General features: G+C 43.9%; 1 long non-coding RNA gene across 1 annotated transcript in view; it reads right to left on the bottom strand.

The window, feature by feature from the left end:
- Positions 1–4,641: 4,641 nt before the first annotated feature.
- LOC121068149 overlaps positions 4,642–20,646 on the bottom strand; it is a 38,782-nt gene continuing 22,777 nt past the window's right edge. The window contains exon 4 of the long non-coding RNA XR_005818660.1: positions 4,642–7,099. This is a non-coding gene — a long non-coding RNA (uncharacterized LOC121068149). The remainder of the gene's footprint in view (positions 7,100–20,646) is intronic.

Below are 20,646 nucleotides of genomic sequence, written 5' to 3'. Positions count from 1 at the left end.
TGTGGGTCGATCTCTGTGGAAAACTGAAGATGAAGTGGGAGAAAAGGAAAAAAAAAATAAGTAGAACATAGTTAACAAAACATATGGGGGGTACGTCGGCATCTGTGTGCTTGGTAACTCCAGTCTCTTGAAGGTGTGTCCTCAGCCTCTGAAGAGCCAGGAGCTGTCATTAGCTGGGAATAAAAGGATTTTTGCTCACTGGCATCGGTAAAGGTAAAACAATCTGTTTTGAAGCACAGCTTTAAAGCACGTATCTCCACTTTGTTTATAAAGATCCTAGGGGAAAGTGGCTTTGCTTTAAGTCACGTACTTTTTTTCACTTTCTTGCTGTATTTTTACTTTCACATGTCCTATGTAGCTCCACCAAAAACACCTTAAAAATCTCCTCGGAAATTGTGTACCATTCATGCCACTTCCATGGCATCTAGAGGCCAAAATTCACTCATCTGGGGTTTTAGAGGAAAAATAAATCGCAGTTCCTGGGCTTTCTCTTCGGAGGGAGACGCCGTTTCCAGGGTAGGGCTGATGCCTCGCCTCTGGGACAGGAAGCGGCCAGAGGAGTGCTGTCATCGCTGAAAGTTTTCTTTCATGAGGAAATATTATTTACACATGCCACGTCCAAATGACAACAGCAGCAAGGAGGACTGGCAATCGATCCTGCTTTAAATAACTATTTTCTAAGGCAGGGAGGAGCGTTTTTGTGGCCATTTCCGTAACAAAATGTTCCACTCACTTCTGGCCTAGCTATGCAGCATCTTGCTCATGCATTCCTAACAGCAGCCTTCCCTTCCCTTCCCTTCCCTGCCCGCCTTTTGTCAACAAATCTGTAAGAAAAGAATTTCACCATGTCAGGAATTTTATGCTTTTGAAATAGAGCTCACACACTTGACACGACCCAGCCCCAGGACAGAGCTGAGCTGTTGCCCAGATGGGAGGTCAGTCATGATTTTTTACAGATGTTTTGGAACAAATCATAGTGCTTAAAAGAAAATATATATTTATATCTCCAGACAGTTCAGAGCCATGATAAATAATTTAGAGAGTGATTAGACAAATCATGCAAAAGAGCTTTAAGACTGGATCTTTTGGCTCCCTGATGAGGATACATTTAAATTAAACAGCCAGTAAATAACAAGCCGAAGACTATCATGCCACTGGATAGCGAAAGTAGTTAAGGAGCTGGATTGAAATGATGAGTGGATATTGAGTGCCTGCTGTCATTTCCCTCTTCCGTCTTTTGGTGATGAGAAAGAAAAAACAGTAAAGAATGAGCAGGGTCCCAGCATTGTTCATCTCCTCTTTCCTTGTGAAGAAGCTATCAGAGATGAAGAAACAGAGGGAAAGCAGAAATTATTCACTTCCTTCTCCTCCCCCAGGAGAAAGAGAGAGTAAGACAGTCACACAGACAGGATGCAAGTCTCTGCTTTGGGGAATACAGAGCTGGTCCTGGACTGTTGGAGTAAAAACCTGCAAGAGCAGAGGAACAGCAGAGGGATACCCCCCCATAAATGATGTATTTTGCCTTGTTTCTGTTAGCTTGCATTTTTTAATATTTTAAATAATTACAAAAAGCTGTGATACCAACTCTTCCAAATGTATTGTGGCAAGTGAATTACTTAAAGAGCTGTTTCTTCTCCAGAGTTCCTTTGGAAATTAATTGGAAATTAATTTCTGCCCCAATTTTCAAATACTCCCCTTCCAAGTCAAAACTGGAGGGAGAAGAGGCCACCCACCTGCCAAAGGACTAAGGGAAATGGTGCACTAATTTAGGTAGAGCGAACTAAAAGCTCAAAGCAACCTGGACCTAATGGATGGGAAAGCTAATCGGCAAACACTCTGGATTCAATATCAGCTGGCAGAATTCCTACATTTCTACTCTGCACCATGAAGCAAGCCCACTGCTTAAATCAGTGCATCATTAAGGACGCTGGATTAGGCTCAACGTATCAGATGTTTCCAGCTGCCACTGCAAAGGTGAATGCACAACTGAGGCAATGCTCAATATCCAGGAAAAACTCTCTCTCTATAACTATATAAAAGCTACCAAGTGACGGCTGACTTACAAGGGCTTATGCTTGGGACACCAGCTGCGTCCTGGTGACTACAGCTAATTTCGGCAATAGGACAGGAGTGTCTATGGAATTTGAGGCAGGATATAGATTGTAAACATTGTTTCCCTGAGATCTTGCTGTGCATTGCTCAAAATTGTTTTCAAAGGCAGCTCAAATTAACCCTCCACCCACCCTCCTCCAAGGCTGGATCCAGCAATGTTTAACATAAAAATAACAGAGTCTTCTCTGACTGGAGACCAGAGCCCATGCTCCTTCTCTCCCTTTCTCTAAGATATTTCCTTAACAATACAACTATGTTGGGGCCTTTCCCAAGCCAAAGTGTAATAACCGTCCTTTTATAATGCCCATTGGCTGTGTACGTGTGCCACACAGGACAGAGCCTGGTTAATTAAGAAATTCTCTCAGACTGCCTGCTACGCCAGGTGAGCAGCCAGCCAATAAAGAAAAGCAATGTCCATTCAACCCCTGCCAGCTTACGTGCTCCCAACTTTGATTGCCTGTGATTGCTCTGGGGGCTAAGAAGGGAACATGTCAGATCTCTGCCAATAGCGAGCCTGAGTTATCTGTGGACAGAAAGCTGTGCTTTCTCGCCTTTGGTAACAAGTGGTAACACCAGCAAGAACAAAAGCAGTCAAACCTTGTTTCCTACAACCTGTGTCTCTGGCTGAGCTCCCATGGGGGGTGGGTCTCCAGCAAAGGGCAATCTTGAAGCCTCCTCCTCACTGGAAGCAGGAGGAAGAGCTCACACCAGAGATTCCCTCAGAGCTTGTAGGATTTCCTGTCCTCATGGGGACAGCTTGGAAGGGCCTGGCACACCTGCCCACACACATAGTAATTGGATGAGCCTCGTTTCACAGGAAACCTGGTCCACATTCAGATGACCTTCTTCTTGCTGAGGCTAATTTCAAGACTAGGGGATTCAAACCACAAGTTCTGGCAAGAACTACAGAGGCCAGAAAACCTCAGCACCTTTTCCTGTTTCATTAGCATATGTCCCCCCAGTGGTATTTCACTTCAGGAAATTACACTTGTTTTATGGACAGGGAAACTGAGGCACAGCCTTTCCAAGAGACTCGTCAGAGGTCGGTCACAGCCCCAAAGGAAACCACTGCAGGTGTGCTCCTGTCCCAGGGCATTGGGGCAGGCTGGCTGGGTGAAGGTGTCCCTTGCAGCCATTGTAGGGACCCAATGCATGAGGCCAGCAGCAGGAAGCCTTGTGCTTGGGTGGCCTCCCTCCCCTGCCGGTGTGAGCCACGCGGCATGTGTGATGCTGAAACAATTGTTTCTGTGGTGCCAGAGTTAGTTATGTCTGAAAGGGTACTGCTGCACGGAGCAAGGAGTGTCATTAGGCTGCCGGCTGGGCACTAGAAGATGGATGTGTTGTTCATTTTTGTGCAGGCAGTTAACAGCACAGCTATTTGGTTACATGAATTTACAAGCTTAGCTGCTGAATAAGGGAGACCACAGGTTAACAGCAAGGGGTGAAGGTGCTTGTACAGGTGCAAGCTGAGCCCTGAACCAAGGCGATTACAGCTCCCTGCGAGCTCCTGAAGCCCATTAGTGCCAGAGCAAGGAGCTGTCAAGATCCACAGATGAGCAGTTAAGTTTGCAAGCTCGGAGGTGACCGCATGCAGGGAAGGGAATTTGCTTTGCTCTCACATAGTCTCTCCCTTTTCTCTCTCCCTCACCAAACAGCCACCTGCACATCAGCCCCAAGCTTCGCCTGGCAGGGACGAGCCTCCCAGCCTGTCCTCCCCTCGAATGCCGCACTCCTACCTCCATCCCTGCAGCTTCCCAGCTCTGCAGGCAACGTCTCCATAGGTGCCAGCACCACCGTGAAACACTCTCACCAGCAAGTGATGCTGCCCCCCAATCTGGACTGAGCCCCCGAGGTGTGCAGAACCACTGCACGCTTTGGAAAGTCACAGAAAATAGTTTTCCCCAACAGGCATCTTATTTCCTCACTCTGTCCTCTCCCCCAGAATAAATAAAGGTACTTCAAGGTGTCAGACAAACAGTTGCACTTTAATTTCTCCCTTTGGCAAGCCCAGCCACTAATTCAGTCTTGTTACGGTTTTCCCACTAGGGACAAAATATATACTGAGCTTTGAAAACCTATTGTGTAGCAGCAATTGTTGCCGTAAGCCAGTGGCTGTTTTGCTTTGTTCAGCACTGTGCGCTTGTGTCTCCTGTGAGATATTGTTTTGTTAAGACCTGTTATTGATTAACAGGGAGAGGAATTGAATTCCAGATGGGAGCAGCTGAAACACTCTAAAATGCTGCATAAAAAATGCGAACATTTAAAATCATCTTAAAGACAGCTACCTCTCCTAAACCAGATCCATATTTCCCTCGAGCTGTACCAACTGCAGCATCTCACCTAAGGGCAGTCTTGCAGTTCAGCTTCAGGATAAGGGTCTTGTCTTCACACACAGCTTTGGGGCTGATGAACTTGTCATTGTGCAGTTCCAGGGGCTGATTCGCCCCTGATGCATAAGTGCTGCAGCCAGGGGTGAGCATTAAGCTCCAGGGGACTCCATATGGAACAGCGCTGGGCATTGCTCCTGCCTCCTACTGCTGCCTCAGGGTCTCCACAGTCTTCAGTGTGGATGCAGTAATAGATAAACAGGCATAAAGTTGTCCTAGGTCCCTATGGCTTCCACTTCTACCCCATACAAAGAGACTGATTTCCCTGGTTGAGCATCAAATAGTTTATCTTCATCTACAGCAGAGGATTTTTGTTGCTGTAACTGCAGAGCTCCATCGGAGTAGCACAACAGGGGCTGCTCCGTCTGAGCTGCCAGCATTGAGCTGGTGCCCAAGCCATGGGTAACTGCCCCAAAGTGTCTTGACCCCTCTTGGTGGCACCAGCTGAACTCTTAGCTGCAGCACTGAGAGGCTTATGGTGTTTTTGCGGTCTCTTGCTTCAGGCATTTGTCCTTGTGTTATTTAAGCCATGTTGTGTAAAAACCCACAGGAATGAGGAGATGCTGTGACACTGCTTTTCATCTGTCTGAACTAAATTTATTTCACCAGCCTTTAAAGTAATTTGTGGAAGGGAACTGAGGAAAGAAGGGGTTTCTAAATCCTCTTCAACCAGTTTTAGCATTTGCACTAGAATAATAATTGTAGGGTTGCAACATCCTTTGCGCAACCTGCTAGGGGCAGTGGCTCTACCACCTGGGAAAGCTTGGTGTCATTTAATAAAAGGGTAATGCAAGACTGTGCTGTAGGAGTTAGCCAGAGAGATTTAGATAAGGAATGGTATAATTCCTCTTCTGACCATCCCATGGAAATAATAAAGATCAGAACCCATATCAGGTTCACTGTAGGATTTAATAGAAAACAGAGACTATTATTACAGCTGACATGCAGTCTGCTGCTGACAGTCTTCAATCACAAAAAGCCCACTTGTGCCACTGTGCTGGAGGCTACTTATCAGAAGGCACAACTGCAGAGGCAGCTAGGAGGAACCAGCTCCTTCTTCCAGCCTGTTGATGGAAGAATGGCCACAACCAACTGCAGCTGAGAAGCACAAGTAACCACAGCTTGCACCTCCACCACTGATTACGTTACCAATTAGCATTTGCCATCACGAGTTTCAGATCATTTTGTACATGGCCACGTCAACATGAGTGACAGCGGTAGTACATCTGAAAGGACTCAGACTTCTTGATATTCACTAAGCCCAGCAATAAAACTCCTATAGAAGAATAAGGAGCTAAAGTACTGCCCCAAAGCAGGTGGTGCAGAGGATGTGCTCCCATGGGTGAGATCATGGCACTGCTCTTGCCATGAGCAGCACCTTCCCAAGTGAGCTGTGCTCATCTGTGGGGCTCTCCCAGAGCCACCACTCCTGAGAGACACAAACTCTGTGCCCTAAGCAGCACTATTGCACACGTGGTCTTACATTTCTATGTCAAATAGAAACGCGCCTGGCAAAAATAGAACAGTGGTTACAACATACAGGCCCACTTGTTTTAAATTTTGTTATTAGAGCTGTTTCTGGTAAAAGGAGCTGTGTTTAGAGGGGACGCTTCTGCGTTTCAGCTGGAGGAGCACCAGCAGCGATGCCCCCCGCTGCGATGCTCAGCACTGTTTGTGGAAACGAGGGTACAGGTGGATCCAGAGCCCCCACAGATGACAACAGCCTCCGCCCAGCATACATCCCTGGCCTGGGCCCAGGCTGCCACGTCACCATGCCCTGGACAGGGATCAAAGGGTTCAGCGTGAGCGCAGGAGGTCGCATGGGGAGGAGGGAGTGGTGATCTCCATCCTCCAGCCTGCTCTTTGTTCAGTTCATCCTGAGTCTCCCAGTTATGTTTGAGCTCCCATCTCACTCCAGCCAGCGCAGCCACTGCTAGCGGTTTCAGGGAGAAGAGCATTCAACCTTGACTTCGCATTAACTTCATCTGAATTACATTCGTGTTCTTTCCAGAAAAGCATTTGAAAGCTTTTTGTTCAAGAGAGGGTGTAGACAGGGGGGAAAAAAGTGAAGAAGAGACTGCATACATGGGGGAGGGAATTAGATTTAAAAGAGCCTTTTGGAGTTATTTCAATTAATCTGGGTACCAGAGACCTCTGGAGAAAGACTCCTCTTAGAGCTACTGAAGTAGAACAGAGCATTTCAGGGTCTCACTTTCACATTAAAATAGCAGCAGCACAGCAAAAGAGCTTTTCCTCCCAGTCCATTTATCTTCACAAACGCACAGCGCTGCACTCGATGCCGTGCAACTCTCCACACACAGCAGCTTGCCCCCGGACAGCTCTGGAGAGGCGCCGCCATGCCCCGGCGGAGGGGACGCCATTTTGAGCCCTCAGGCGCAGGAAGCAGCACATGGGTGAGACGGTCGGTGTGTGCTGGCAGAGCTTTCCTAAGGTGGTTTCTGGATGAAGGAAGCCCATTTTACCATACTGCAGAAGCAGGTCTCGTTTTATCAGTGGCAGGAATAAGAGACTCCAACATAGGCAGGCTCGGCTATAAATTTCCCAGGCTTTCATCCATCTTTATAATGCCAGGAAGATCCCTAAAAGTCATCAGACCCAGAGAAACTCACTTAAGAAGACTGTTGTCATTTTTGTCTCAGGCAGTTCAATCATTTTTACAGGAGAAACTGATTGTGTACATTAGCCTAAGTACATGCAGCAATATTTATTCACAAGAGAAACATGAAGCAGAGCAGTAAGAGGAGCAAGGCTGGTGGGGCTGCCCAGCATTTCACAGAGGAGGTCATAGAGGTAATTCTTCAAACGTGCCTGGGTCTATCTATTCTTTTGCAAGCTAACAGACCGGGTTTCTCAAGCAGAAGCCCCTAATTGACAAGAGTATGTCCTGGAGGCTGGAGACAGATTGATGGCTGACACTGAATAAAAGTCTATTTCCTTTTGGCTCACAGGGGTTTGGCACTGTTGCTGATACCACAAATGTCTGAGCCCAGTATCAGTGAGAATGTAGCAGAGTGAATATTTGTTGGAAACAGAGCCTAAATTATTCATGGAAGGCTTTACAATCTTGAATCCGTTAATTCCTTCATGTCTTCAGTACCAAAGAAAACATCAGTGTTCCCTACTTACAGATTTTGTAAAGCAAAATTGGCCAGCAAACAGGTGAAACAAAAAAATAAAAATTTTAAAGTATCAGTTACTGTATCTCCCCTGCTAAAATTAATAGAGCCACTGCTTGAAACAAAAGCTAAGATAGAGCTCTCAAGAAAGCATTGGACATGTTTATTAGTAGGTCATTTATAATCATCCATTCCAGCAATATTTGCAATTTCCTCCAAATACTCAATGCTACTATAGACACGATTCAAGGCCAGATGGGCCACAGGTTGGATCTAGTTACTTGGCAGTTCCCATCAATGCATGCTTGTTTTCCAGCTGTTCCTTCCAGAAAAGGAAATCTGAGAAAAATACTTTTTGCCACTAGAAAAAATAAAGGAAGATTTGAGTTCTCCAAACTGCTGTTCAGACTCCAAATCAAAATTAAAAAGCTTTACAATTACCAAATAAGCACAGATCCTGCAGCCCACGAGTTTTCAACAGGAGCTCTCAGAAATCATTAGCTGTTAGAATGAGCTTTCTCATGGGCAGGATAAATCACCAATGGGCTCCTGGAGTTATCCTTTACCTTCTCAAAGGGTACTGTGGGAGCTTTCAGCTGGACAGTATTGGCAAATGTAGGAGAGAAATATTAGTTAGGACAGAAATACCTTCCACCTGGAAACCCTTATCTCATCTTTCTTTAGAAGGCAAAGGGCTATGGGAGGAAAATATATCCTTTGTCAAGAGCAACATCCATGGCTGAATCTTACTGCTGATTTTTACACGTTATTTCTCATTCCTCTGTTTAGAAGAGCGTCTCTAAGACCCCAAGGGGGAACTGACTGCCTGGTACAGTCAGGCTATGAAAATGCACTATATGAGATGTTACCCAGTACACAAAGTAAAACAAGGGAAGATGGAAAAATTTCTCCACTGACAAGAAATCTTGTGTGTTACTTGTGACAATGGGGAACAAACAATATTCAGGCAGAAAGATGATTTTTTTCAAGCTGACAGAACTGTTTTCAAGCTTGGTGCCTGGTCCAAGCACATTGTGAGTGCTTGTGAGGCCTTTTTACATGTAGCAAAACAGACCAGACCAGACAGTCTGGCAGTCTCACAAAGGTATAACGAGGAGGAATACTCTCTCTCTCTCTGTATACACACACACTCTACAATCTTTCACAGCAACATGCCAAAGCAAACACCAAATCGCCTGCAATATTTCAGAGAGATGGCCAAAGCTCTCAGATACTTTCCATACTGCCCCCTGGAACAATTATGTGTTTTCATTAGCACAAAGGTGGAAATATGCATAGCGGAGAGAAAAGAGATTAGTTTCAGAAGGGAACAAACAGAAACAGGTTTTGGTTTGGTCAGGATTCACTCTGACCCCAGCAGAATCAATGCCAAGGTTGAGCACTAGGCTGCTGGATCAGGCCCACCTCATGCAAGGCATCATGTTTTGTTTCCAGAAGTTAGGTGCCAGTTGCAACTCCTCAAAACCCCATCCTCTTCGGTACAGACAGATTTTCTTCAAAGTGGCTGATACATTCCCATCTTTCTGCTCAGATGCAATCTCTGGTTATAAAATAGCAACAAGGTTGAGACAATCAGACAAAGGACATCAACTGGGATGATCAGCTGTCTAAGTGCAGTTGATGTAAATCAGCAGCAGTGCCTGAAGAACTGCAAGGGCCCATCCAGAATGGCTCATGAAACACCAATCATCTTGTAGGCTTAAAATGAATCTCTGCACCCAGGAACATTGTGAGATGGGGCCATTTAACAAATGGTTAGACTGCAACCCCAAAAAGGTCAAAAGAGCACAAGTGAAGTTGAGTGCATCAGAGTTCAGTTCAGCTTCCTTGCTATTTGCATGGGGCTCATGAAAACGGACTCCAAAGCTACAGCCTGAAAAGAATGCCTTTGAAGCCTGGCACCAGCTGAAGCACTCCCTGCTGTTTTTTTCCGACTATTGCACTACACCGCAGTTGCACCCAGATAACCACAAGAGGAATCAAATTAAAACAGGTATAAACAAACAAACAAACAAAAATAAGATTGCTTTCGACCTGACCAGGTTCTCCTAACGATTTGCTGTGTCACCACACCAGGCTTTGCCGTCACCACTGAGGAAACAATGCAGGAGTGCAAGGCTGTCACTGCTGCAAGAGAAACGCTCCTCAGATTGCATCCTAAGGAAAGCAAGGCTCTTGTCAGGGGGCTGCTGTGGTGCACTTTCCACATGCGATGGGAAAACATCAGTCAGCTCATTCTGTAGTTTCGGCCATCTAAGCAATTCAGCTCACTGAAACTAGTGATATTCAAGATAAGTCAAGGACTTGAGCATCTGGCTGCTGCTAGGTTCCCCTCCAGGCATGTCTTCTCCAAGCTGAACAAGCCCAGGTCCCTCAGCCTCCTCTCACAGGCCAAGTGCTCCAGCTCGAACAATCTGTGAAGGACCTCAAGATATCCCAATTAAAATTTTATTTACTGGTCTAAACTCTCACTTAAGAACGTGCATTCACAAGACTCTCATACTATTATAAAATGAAAGTCAGGATAAGTTTCCCAGAAGACTTGTGACTCTCACATGAAACCACTACAAAGCAAATTTAATGGTTGTTGCAATAGGAATCTTAAGCAACAAAGATAACTGCACCAGGCTCAGCCTCCAGCTCAGCCTCCTGGGGTCATGGATGGGGTTTCACACGAAGGTCATGAGAAGCTTCAAACATTTTAAAGTTTAAAAAGAGATGCCAAAATAGACAAACAAAAGAAGGGATATCTTGCATTTGCCTGCTAACCTAAAGGAATCTGACTTATATGTATGGGATTCATTCAGCAAAAGCAAAGCTTGCACAGCTTATCTTGGAGGTCCCTGCACACAGCATGCACCACTTTGAAGACAGGGGTGAAAGCAAGGAAAACTGGGAAACAGAAGGAAAGACTGGGAAACAGAAACCCTTCCACTCTTGCTTTCCCAAATTTATTTCAAGTAATTAACTCAAAAGAGTTTATCTCCACAAACTGCTGACAATCTGGGCTGACTCTCAACCAGAGAGATTCAGTGCAAGTCACTTTCTCCCAAAAGGAAATAAAATATAGGATAGTGATGTGAATTTTAAATTAATATAGGTAGAAAAGTGCATACTATACCCTGTTCGTGTCACTCAGCCTTATCTGTGCCTAATTCATTTATCACTGTGTAGTCTCCATTTACTTTTGGTGTTTCCCCCCACGTGAATAATAAAGATCAGATGTGTCATTAAAGTTTCTCTTTTTACTTTCTGATTTTGAGAGAGAAATCAAATATGGCACACAGAAGTTTGTACTTCTCTATATTCAGTGGAGAAAGACTGCAGAAACTATTGAAAGGACTGACACTAGCCACCCAAAGCAAAGGTAAGACTTTGCAAATGCTATCCTCTCCAGGCTTAAGTGATGTAACTTCTTGGTTGTAAACATGGCAGGGAAAAGGTTTCTTTGCTTAATAAATTTGTCCATTAATTTATTTTCATATTACTTTTTTTTTTGAGGGGTGTGAGAGGGAGATACATTCTGCCTATAGAGTTTCCATTTTTATATTTAAAATGAAATGTAAGATAAATTTTAGACTTAAGATTCCTGCAGCTCCTTAGTTTTCAGAAATCCTTCTTATATCCATGTCTTCAGAATTACATGACACACATTGCTTATAAGCTATGTCATATGTACAGATCATTGAACACCTGAAAAAGGAAGAAGTGATAGACTCAGAAAAGCCTACACCTTAAAGTACTGTATGGAATTCTGGTCACTTCAGAAAGCACGCAATAAAATGAGAAAGGAAACAGATACCAAGGTGGCAAGGGTGGCCAGAGAAATGGGTCAGCTTCAGGAAAGGACAGACTAAATAAGCCTTGGAAAAGGAGGAGACAGCAGAGCAGGATGAGGCAGAGATTTCTACATCTATGAAGCAGAAAAGGTGAACAGCTAACAATTATTCATTGCTTTTCTTAACACAAGAGCAAAAAAGGTGCTAAAAGAAATCATCAGGCAGAAAGTTTAAAAACAAGAACAAAAAAGTACTATTCTACAAAGCCACATGACAGTCTTGTACAACACACCACCACGGGATGCTTTGAAGCCCAAGCCTGCCCAAAGGTTCAAGAAGTGATTAAACAAAATAATGGAAGAAAAGTGCCTTCAGGGCTGTTTGGTATAGAAAAGCACAAACATAGCCCACCTCTGAGAGCATCCTGAAAGTGAAGATTGCAAGAAGCAGAGAGGATTATAATTTGGCCAGCACTATTGTACGTTTGCCCTGTTTCCTGTTCTCCTTCACTAAGTGCTTGCTGACGGCCATGGTTAGACACAGGAAAGAGAAGGTACGGGGGGAGCTGAAAGGCCCTGCTCTTGCAGGCCTGGCTTTTGCCTTTTCCCTTTAGGATTAGTCCGCTTGAGCTGGCACGCTCTGTCACTTAGCCAGGCTTCAGAGGTGACAGCATCAAGCAGGCTGAGAAGAAGCACCACATCACTACAAAATGTTTCCAAGAAAAATGATCCCTCTTTCTTTCTTATGCTATAGTTTGTCATATAATAGCAATAATCACAATTGCTTTGTAATATGCTTAGAGTGGCTTTGGAGATTGATTAAACGCTTCAACTTCCCTTTAGCCTTAATCAAACCCAGCAGCTGTTTATCACTCAGAATACTTTAGATCAATAGAGCTTATGCCTTACATATACCTTTAAAATCACGTGCTCTATACCAGCTCCCTTGAAGCCGCAAGCAGCAGTTACAATAAGTGATCATACTCTGTAGTGTTAAAAGTAAGTAGCTGTTATAAAAATGATAAAATCACCACAGCCAGTAGCATAAGGCACTTTTGAAAGACAGACTTCCTAGTGCAAATTTGTCCCAAGTTCTTGATAAAGAACAGACTGGAAAGGCTGTGGGCATAATCTGCTCTGCCCTGGCATCACCTTGAACATACAGACTACTAGGCAGAGCAGGGCACCTGCCCCATCAGCCATGGACCTCTCCTCCAAGAGCCCAGCAGCAGAGGAAAATCCAAGGAAAAGGTTGCAGGAAATCCCAAACACAAATTAGAATACCTCTAATGGTATTCTAATGGGTGGGAGCAGGTAATGACTTCAAATATCTATTTTACTCATTCTGTGAGATACACGTATGTCTTGTGGCTGAGTTCAGACAGCAGTTTCAGAGATGTTACATCAATAAAACTGATATTGTATTTTGATTACATGAAAATAAGCAAAATCCCCCAGAAGACAGTATGAAAGCTTCTACTGACTTACATGAATCCAGGACTTCACTCACCATGTTAATCATGGCGAGTTAAGTGAATGAAAGTTGAACTCCAGGCTTAAAATCATCAAACGCAGATGAAACATACTGGAACAGTTCATTTCATCATTCTGCCAGACAAGACAAGACAAACTCTTGGCTGGTGCCTTGAAAAGACAAATATTTGGATAGGAAAAGAAAGAGCGGGTAAAGTCATTGCTTCTAAAATGATATGTTATGGAAAATCATTGCATCACTTTACTAGCAGTTCACAGCTACTCATTAATTTTGCAAAATTGCAGCAGCTCCTGCTCTCTGAGGTCTTCTGGAGCAGCAGTTTCTTGTCTGCTCACAAGGGACAAAAAGCTATGCCCAAGAGCACCGCCACATGAAAATTGTGTTATGTGGAAGGTGACAAGATTTGGTTCATTCTATACACAGTTGGGACGTGAGTTTGAAAGATCTGACATTGAGACTGCTTTTTCCAGCCACACACCCACAAAAATGCAGGTCATCTTCCCCAGCAAGAAAGACTGTGTAAAGTAGTATTAATGTCATGTTGTGTCAACAAAGATAGAGCAGACAGCAGCCAACAGGATTTAGGAGCAATTTAGGTGGGCCAGCCTTCAAAACCTCACCTGATCCTGGCACTCGAAGGGAGAGTGAGGAAATTGGCACATCACTTACTGAAGTACTGCAGAAATGCCACATACCACATTTGCTCTGTTAGAGATTGAGGCACATTAAGGTAAAGATCATTAAAACCCAGTTAAGAAGGGGGGAAGTGTGGGAGAATATTCTGGGTGCTCAGAAGACCCCAACCTTTCAGTAGATCAGGAGAAGGAGAAAATGGATAATATGAGATCAAAGCAGACTGCTGCTGTCATTGCCATCCAGAAGAGGAGAAACGCTGGATAACGTAGAGCTTTTTCACTTTATTTTGTTTTGCTGCTTTTCTCAGACCTGTCTAGGACTTCAGCTGTTAAAAAAGGAGGGAGGTGAGGGAAGACAGGCTCTTCAAGTTGTTTTATGAGCCCAGCTAACGCTTCACACGTTTCAATTTCTGCCACTGTGTGTTCTTTTACACACTGCTAACCACTTGAAAGCATCTTGCAGGGGAAAAGCTACCAGACAAAATAGTTTTGGATGCTTCTTGTTTATTATATGCAGATCAAGCAGTTCTTATTAACTCAGTTTCAGTTCTCCCTTCATAGGTAGCAGTGCTGTGATATTATTTGCAAGCAGCCAAGGTAATTACCATCCAGCAGGGTCCAATTGTTTTCAATTAAAAGCTTGACTGAAGTCTTTAGTTTTTAATACCATTGTGACCATCTGCTTTCACTGAAGTTCATCAGCAAAGGCACAGGCCTCGTTCTAATGCTGCTTAATTATATGGAGGAAGGTGGTTTTTTGGTGTGGCTTTTTTTTTTTTTCCAGTCAGAGATTCATTTTTCCCTGCTAAAGAAATGGGCAGCAAAGGGGCCACGTGGCTTCACTAATAGCCTGCAGCAAGACAGAGCATCCGGGAAGATCATTACCTTCCTGGGAGATCCAGCTGTTACCGCACTGACAAGAAGATCCAGGGGACCAACAGGAGAAAGCAGTTAACCTTCGCTGCCCTGCTCTCTATTCAGTCACTTGCCTCCTTTTTCTTCCAGAGAATCTGAAGAGACCAGAAGGAAGAAGAGCTCATCCAAAACCACTCAGTACAACCCTCCCCTGCTGATCGCACTTTCAGACCGTGTCGCAGGCTGGGAACGCACACAGGCTCTCCCGTGCGGGCATGCGTGCACTCCCTCCTCCTTGCGCGTGTGGCTAATGTTTTGCAGTCCTGTATCATCTCAGATCTGAGGATCTCCAAATCCCTTACAGGCATTCATTAAGCCCTGCACAATCCCCAGGAGAAGTAAGTAAATATAATTTTCCAGATGGGGAAATCAGGACGGCAAGAGGTTAAGTGACTAGCCTGAGGCCAAACAATAAATAAGTGGCAGAATCAGCACGAGGATCTGCCAAGTCCCAAGTTTAACACAAGTCTCCTGAGTGTTCATCTCCAGAAAAGGAAAAACAACACCCTCACCCTCAAACCCTCAAAACACTTAACTGCAGTCCTGTGTCATACATGCCAGTGCTAATAAGAGTGGCTCTTCACATCACGGATTGTACTGTGCAGAGGAAGGCATTTTGTAGATTCAGTGCAGGAACCGCTGTCTCCACGCAGGCAGGGAAGCACGCAGGTCTTGCTCCATGCCATCAAACCAGGCAGGCACGCAGCTTCCTTACGGGCACCTGCTGCCACTTATGCTACACACAGCTCTTACCAAGGATCAGCCCCCTGAGATGCGGGTACTTTGCCAAGTGTCAGTTAAAGGGGAAGAATATGTGTGGTACTACACTGTAAGACAACAGTCAGGGCTGGGGAGATGAACAACACTGCTTCGGTGGCAGTCTGAAATGCTGAGGAAAAAGAAGCTCCTTTCCATCTTCTTGGCCAGCCATACAGGCACACCCTTCTCTCTGGTAAATCCCACAGCCGTTCATCCCAAACTTAAATCCCTGCTCCTCGCTAACTCTTGGGAAGATGAAGGTTGGGTTTTACCCTCACTCTCTGGGGAGCCTGTCGCCTTGGCACGTCTTCATCTGTGTGTTTGACACATGTAATGCTCCCTCCCAAAGGCCAGCCACCCCGCTCTGAGTTGCTACATCTCACAGGAGCGCTAAATCTATGTCAAGGTTCTCCAAGCCACAGTCTGCTATGCTGTAGAGGTATTGAGACCTTTATAGCTCCTACACAGCAAAGGCATTGAAATGAGAATCTGAGGTTTGGGAGATAATTACTCCAGAAAATGGTCTAAATGACTTCAGTATTTTGAAAGGCTTCAGGTGCTGCTGTTCAACTACATTCAGGTATTGCAAATGTAATGCAATTTGTTTCCATACAGATTTCTTTTAAAGCTGCATGTAGTATGTGGCCTAAATACATAATTACACACCAGAGTATAATGGATCATTCAGGTTTAGTTTGTAACCAATATGCATTTTAAAAGCAAATTGTGAAGGAATATGCAACAAACACACAGCACACATTCCAGAAGATGAGTTTCTCACAGTTCACTCTAAAGAAGCTCCCCAAGGTCTATTCCTGCCAGAGAAACAGACAAGAAGAAGTGGGAAGAAATAAACCCTTTCTTTAAGGATTACCTTCAAAGAAGCATAATGACCACATTCAGAAAATAGTCCAGTAAACACATTTTTGGCATGAGCATCCTGTGAATTGGATGGCCTAGCAAATTGGTAGTAAGATTTTGCAGTTTTTCTTTCTGATTGAAACTAGTCTGTACTCATAGAAAGTCAGCACAGCAATTCCAAATAGTTTTTTTCATCACCTATGCAAAATCACTCAGCAGTGTCCATTTGGGCATCTCTTATTGAGTTGTGTGTGCACTGCAAGAATTACAGAAAAAGTTGTGTTATTTTCCAAAATACTCCCTATAATCCCCTAAGAAGCTGGTCTCTGGTGAAAAGTCCTACGATGACAGGAACAATAACACATCAGTGCATCCAGGTGAAAGATTTAAACAGCACTAGAACTGATGGGAGTCACCTCGGGTTGCTCTCAAAGAGTATTTCAGACAGCCACTCTCACTTAAGCTATTAGCGAGGCGCTGCTTTATTCACTAGTTCTAGCCAAAATATTTGGATTCTTCCTTCTTTTTTTATTCTATGAGTTGCTCTAACACAAGGAGCTGCCTTTTGACAGGCATAAATAACCAGCAGTGCCTTTCCTCACTTCTTCCCAGCAAGCTCCTGGCCCCGTGCAGAACACTAGGTTCATCCTTCTTAACTGGAAGCATTTAAAATTGAGGTGCTGAAATCAGGTACCACCTGCATCAGGAAACAGGCACATCCAAAGGGCACCAAAGACCTAAATCTCCCCTCAGAAGTGCTTCTCTTTCCCCATCAACTACAGAGGCAATTTAGCACAAACAGGCTCCTGATTCTGACACCTCAGTTAATCACTTAAAGGAAAATACAAATTAATCAGTTATGCCTCTTTCAAACTGCCTATTTAGCTATACTTAAGCAGAGGAGCTACGGGTGTGAAAAGATCCCTGTTTTGAAGACGAAAGGGAGAGAAATGCCTTGCCTTCCTCCTTATGGCCACTGTGTGTTTGAGTAGGTGAGGCAAAGGAAGGTATTTGGGGAACTTCTGTTCTGAGATTTTAGATTTTAAAGGGAGCAATATTTTATGGCCTTAATCACGAGCCTGGACCCTGGTGAGCAAAGCCACTGGCGTAGTCCGTGGGAATCCAATTAGGCGAGGAGGTAGGTCAAGGCAAGAAACAGGGTCTTCATGTGAAGGACAAACTCTTGGCCTGCTTTAGTGTCCGCCAATGGCTCTATGGCATCCTTTACAGCAACAAATAAATTATCCCACACTACCATGCAGGGAGTTTTGGCCGTATTTGTAGGGGGACTGCAGAAGGCAACCCAGATTTAGCAAAGGCAGGAGGAAAAGCCTGAAGTGCATTCTGGCCAAATATGAGACTGCACTACCAAACTTCAGTTGCCAAGTACACAGCTCATCCCAGTCACTCTCTTTTCATGGGACTATAGCCCATGCACCTGTACTGTTCAGAAATGTGGTTTCATGCCTGCATGGCAACCCCATGCACCATTGAGAAGACAAGGCCTGCATGTAGATGTCCATGATGTACAGCAATAGATTTCTCAGTTTGTTCCTGGAATTGCAAGTAAGTCTGAGGACAGCTGACAAGGAAAGAGACAACAGTGTTTGGATCAAAAGTAAAAATTTCTTCCGTATCAAGTGAGATAATCTTGTTTCCACTACTATTTTTCAACCTAACATAATTAAAGTCAAAACTCCAAATGCCAGTTTTCTGTCTCTTTGCTCTTTCAATAAGTTCAGGAAAAATACTAGAGCATTTCTAAGTGAAAGTATATGAAAAATTACTCATGGCTGTGGGATTTGTCCAGAAGGTCTGCAGCGCCTCCCTGCTGGAGCTCCAAAACAAGGAAAGGTTTATTTATTTGCCTCTCTTTGCAAGTTTCACATCCACTAAATTCAGATGGGATCTCAATGTGTATACATTTGAGGTCAAAGAGCTGCAATATGAGCGTTCGGATTTTACCACACATTTTCAGACCTGAGAAAAAGATTTCCAAGCATAACTACATCACAATAACTCTGTTGTATCTTACAGTCCATTCTCTGTTGGTCTAATAACCTTGCAGTTAAATTCAGAGGCAGCTGACCCTGATGAGATGGATCAGTGCAAAAGGACCCTTCGGCCTCTCCTCCTCATAGGAGGCCAGAGGCATGCCCCACCAGTCAGTGCTAAGGTGAAGGAAGATTGCTCTTTTAGGTCTTTCCAGATGATCTCCATGTGCTGGTTTGCTGACTTCTTCTACCTCATCCCCCCAATTCAGGCTCCCATAAACCCTTCTTTAGAAACGCATGTAGCACTCAGATGCATGTATGCTTCAGACTCAGCTGAGAGTGGAGGGGAAGACTCACACTTTGAACATTTTCTTCTTCATTAAAAAAAAAATAAATTCCTTCCTTTATCCCTTCTTAAAGCACCCAGAAGCTTAAAGGCATAGACATAGAGTCTGAGTATCAAGAATCTATGAGAAAAACAATATTATCAGAGGATCACTCTGAAAAAGCGTGTTTCAGTGAGCTTTGTGCCATTTCCTGAATAACACCCTCAGATCTCATGTACTGTCTTATAATTACGAAAAATATAACTTGCTATAGCGTGCACTATGTCAGCTTTGATTATGCCAGCCGAGAGAGACATGGGATACAGAGAGAGAATAAAGGAAGAATGATGGCTGTCGACTGGCTTATCAATTTACATCTCTCTACACTAAATCTAAGTCCTTTGTGCTGTCAGTCACGCACTCCTATGGCAGTGATTGCTGGAATATGAAAATCACAGCTTTGAGATCCATTTGTACATTCACATATTTGTATAGTCTGTCTGGGTTTATTGCTTCAGTGGCTGCAGTGTCTCCCGTTGGCATGGGACCTGGCATTTGAGGCTCGGTGTTTTCCCCTACTACACAGCTTGTGTGCAACAGTTCATACCAGCACTCTATGAATCACCACCTCTCCAGTTCAAATTACTAAGGAAAATGGAAAAAAACCCTCAGGAAACAGTAAAGGTAACAAATAGTCATGTGTTACATGGAATATTTCAGGCCTATAAATCCCAATAGCATCCTTTGATTATAGCTAAAAATAACACACCTCCTCATCAAATATTTACTGTGACATAAATAGCCATCTAGCCAACTTCATGCTTTTGGACATGTTAACGGTAACTGCGCATTTGCAGCTGAAATGACACACTGGAAATTAATGAAGGCAAGAAGACACGAACAAAACCCGTCTCCCTGCTGCAGTCGCCTCTGTAGCGACTGTCAGCAGCAAAGAGCAGCTTCCTGGAAATTTTGGAGGCGTGGCATTCAGAAAACAAAATCATACTTGTTACCAGCACAGCACGTGGTTATGCTCATGCACGCAGCAGCCAGACTTCCTACGAGCTGAGCAGTAATTTAGGGCTTCGCCATCCCCTTCCCAACCTCTCTCCCAGCAGAATCCACAGCCAGGAGGGGGTCAGTGAGGATTCTTGCTATTGTAAAATACAAACAGTGACAAAATAGCATATAATTGCCTTTTTTTTTTTTTTTTTCTCCTTTTTTTTTTTTCCAAATTTTTGCACACTCATTTAGGGCAAACACTCCACCATGCAAAATTTCCCACAGGCAACCAACAAAGAGAAAAAGAAGAATTGAAAACCTTCCTTGCCCTACAACCTGCCCTCAGCTGTTTCACTAACACAGCTAAACACTGAAATCCGCAGCACCGCACAACCCTCATCTAGATACTTGAGTACAATTTGCCTCTATTGAGTTAAGGATTGCAATGCAAGGAAAACAAAAGCCATCGGAAAATATGGCAGGATAATAAATTATTGCTGATTTCCCGAACTTACATAAGTTGATCAGAATCCCTCAGATAACTCCCAAACAATGTTTCCATCTTAAAATTCTCTGCATTAAAAAACAAAAAACTGTCATTTTCTTGCACTCAGCTTTTGAGCTGCATTCTGTAAGGCAAGTACAATTCTTCCAGATCAGCAAATCTGTACAATATGGCAGTGTTTGGTTCCCACACTGAATAAAACAGTCTGTCCTATCCAATCCATTTATTAGACTCGGCATTATTTTCTCGCTATAAACATTCCTAATAGCTTTGGACCGTTTTCATCATGAAGTAACAAGAAGAGCACGGATTCGCTACTGTCTTTAAAATAAACACATATGTTATACTTTGTTTTGTTTTTCCTTTACGTGTTGAGACTGAAGTTTCCTAATGCTTTGGAATCTAAGTGGCTTCTGCTGCAGAAGGTTACGTCCTTCTTGCTGTCTCTTAAAATCATAACAGTCCTGTACCTGGGACAAAAGGATATTATAATCAAAGAAATGACAACGGAGACAGCAGAAGTCTACCATTTTCATAATTTTCCCTTAATTATTGCTGGAAAAGATATTTGAGTCCTGCAGTTTGATTTGAACCAGGAAGGATCATTACCTGAGCAACAGAAAGTTACCAACAAACCCCACCATTTTATGGCATTTGTTATTAGCAATAAATAACCCCAAACAATATTTATTATTGTTGCAGCTCCTTAGACAGCCATG

This window comes from Cygnus olor, chromosome 3 (genome assembly GCF_009769625.2).
Source record: "Cygnus olor isolate bCygOlo1 chromosome 3, bCygOlo1.pri.v2, whole genome shotgun sequence".
NCBI classification, from domain to species: Eukaryota; Metazoa; Chordata; class Aves; order Anseriformes; family Anatidae; genus Cygnus; species Cygnus olor.
The sequence above is the reverse complement of the archived record's forward strand: the minus strand, read 5'-3'. Positions and strand labels throughout refer to the sequence as shown.